Source organism: Panthera pardus, unplaced genomic scaffold, assembly GCF_024362965.1.
Source record: "Panthera pardus isolate Hobbes unplaced genomic scaffold, ASM2436296v1 HiC_scaffold_22, whole genome shotgun sequence".
NCBI lineage: Eukaryota > Metazoa > Chordata > Mammalia > Carnivora > Felidae > Panthera > Panthera pardus.
In genome coordinates, this window is record NW_026526788.1 from 86,010,464 (window position 1) to 86,013,229 (window position 2,766).

Below are 2,766 nucleotides of genomic sequence, written 5' to 3' on the forward strand. Positions count from 1 at the left end.
TCAGAAGCATCTGGAACGTTTTCCAGAAAATAACTCCCAGCCATTCTGAAGTCTGTGAAGCTTACCTAGAAATGCTTATTCTCTTTTTTTAAAACTTTCTAGAAAGTAGATTTCAAGTTTTAAAAATATTTTGTCTTGGGGGCGCCTGGGTGGCTCAGTCAGTTAAGCGTCCGGCTTCAGCTCAGGTCATGATCTTGCAGTTCGTGGGTTCAGGCCCTGCATTGGGCTCTGTGCTGACAGCTCAGAGCCTGGAACCTGCTTCGGATTCTGTGCCTCCCTCTCTCTCTGCCCCGCCTCCACTTGCACTCTGTCTCTCTCTCAAAAATGAATAAACATTAAAAAAATACATAGTTTTTATTTTGCTTTTCTTTTGATACAGAAGGATGTTAGTTATCAGGAATCTACCAAACATAACTTACAGCCTCTTCATACCAAGAAATTAAACAGCAAAAACTAAAACAGAACAAAATGCTCTTATTGTCCATTGTGCATAAAACACTTACTTCCTCTGGGCAAGCAGGCACCCTAGGTTTGCGCACACAGACCCTTCCACCATTCCCTCCATCCACGGCCACGACAGAGATGTTTAAAAAGAAAGCATTAAAAACCCTAACCCTTCCACAGACCAAAGGCGGAAGGAAGACACAGAACAGGGTGCAGGATAGAGACCTTGGACCTGCGGGGCTCTGGGTCCAGAAATAGGCAAGTGGCTGGGAAATGCGGTCCCTGAGGGTCGAAGAGTCTAAAACTGCCCAAAGGGAGTGGGGGAACAACAGCCAAGAGCATCACCTAAAATTGGACCCAGGGCAAGTCTCCCACCTCTACGACAGGAAGTTGAGAAAGAAAATCACCTCTGCAACAGTTACCTGAGGATCCCCCAGAGGATGGACTTGGACACTTCTGCACTTCTCAGGGGGTGGCTGCACGAGAGCCCCGAGCACCCAGTGTAACACACATCAGCGCTGCAGAGCCCCAAAAGGCTGTGTGGAGGCACCTGCAGGACAGAGAAACACAGACAGGTGAGCAGACAGAGAACACAGAACACAAGCCCCTTGTTTACGACGAGCCTGCCAGCCTCAACTCCAAACCACGTTACTCTAAGAAGAAAGGTAACAAGATCAGCAACCAGCAGATGAATTCATCCCAGATGAAATGAAAACAATACAGCAACCTAAAAATTAAAATAGAGATTTTAAAATAACCATGTTTAGGATTCTCACATTGGATAAAGAGAAAACATCCACAAAAACTTGGAAAAGATTATAAAACAAGAACTGGAAAAACAAAATAAGAACAGTATAACAAAGAAAATTAGAAATGAGACATGAAGTCATAAAAAAATAACCATCTAAGTACATGATACAAAGTCTAAGCGGGCACCAGTGGAGACAGATTTCCCGGTGGAGAGCACAGGTAAACATTAAGAAAAGCAGTTTTGAGACATGGAGAACAGACTGACTGGTTTCAATCTATCCCCTCACAGGAGACCCAGAATACGAGAATCGAGGTCGGGGTGCAGACCACAGGCCACATTTACGTGAAGACAAAACGCCTGGAATGTCCGGGATCGAAGATCCTTTCTGTTCTCAGACAGAAAGAACACACCAAGTGCCAAGCAGTGTCACTGAAACAACCCACACTTGACAATTATCGTAGTGAAATGTCAGGACATTAGGACACAGTAAGAAAAGACGGATTTCCCTCACAGAAATGGCAATTCAATGGACAGCAAGCTTCTCGTCAGCAGCAAGAGCTTCCAAAGAGTCGTGTCTTTAAAATTCTGACTCGAGATAACTGCCAACGAGGAGTTCTATACCAGTTGACCCTCATTCAAGAGTGAGATCAAAAGAAAGACTTTTCATACACTTTCCGACAGGCACATCTGTACCCGCCACACTATGCCCGTCCTGCCACCGTGGGTCATCTGGGAATCTGCTCTGAACCTCTCACCTGCCCTTAGCGTTGCGTGTGCCTCCAGAAACTAATAGCCCGTCTTCCTCCGTTTCCAAGCCTCCTGCAAGAGCCCCTGTAACCACACAGAAAAGTATCCAGGGCAGGAGAGGAGGCACTCCGAGGGCAGGACGGAGGTGCAGAGGAGGCACTCCGAGGGCAGGACGGAGGTGCTGAGTTGGCCAGAGTCTCCGTGTGTTAGACTTGCTCGTGGAATCCCCTGTGCCGACCCTACTCTCCCTGCCTGTTGATGGATGTGGTCTTCTAACCTACTTTCTGCTTCACCAACACCCTCTTCAGCTCTAAGCTATTATTGTATTTTTTCAGATCCAGAATTCCAATTTGATTCCTGGCTGTAATTTCCAATATCATTACTTCTTTGAACATATTAAGCCTTACCAAACTGTATTCTTGCAAATTTCATTATCTGGACCACCCACAGGTCAGTTTCTTTTTCCTCGTTTTTCTTGGATTTGATCACGTGTTCATGTTGCCTGGTGTGTGACTAACATTACACACTTTATTTCTACGCTTTCATGTTTATTTATTCATCTGGGGGAGACGGGCGGAGAGAGAGAGAGAGAGAGAGAGGGAGAAAGAGAATCCCAAGCAGGCTCCTCACTGTCAGTGCAGAGCCCCACACGGGGCTCAAACCCACAAACCATGAAATCATGACCTGAGCCGACCGAGCCACCCAGGTGCCCCGTATGTTACCCATTTTAAAACCATGAAGATAACTGGAGACCTAAGATGGCATTTTCTTCCTTCTCTGGAAAGGACTGACCTCCACTTCTGGCAGGGAGCCAAAAACACAGC

The 2,766-nt window shown here is 46.3% G+C and overlaps 1 long non-coding RNA gene across 1 annotated transcript; it reads left to right on the forward strand.

Annotated features, from left to right (window-relative positions):
• Window positions 1–1,183: 1,183 nt before the first annotated feature.
• Window positions 1,184–2,356, forward strand: LOC128779051 (uncharacterized). The gene is made up of 2 exons (XR_008424989.1): window positions 1,184–2,087; window positions 2,121–2,356. It is a non-coding gene; the product is annotated as an uncharacterized LOC128779051 (long non-coding RNA).
• The last annotated feature ends 410 nt before the right edge of the window (window positions 2,357–2,766 follow it).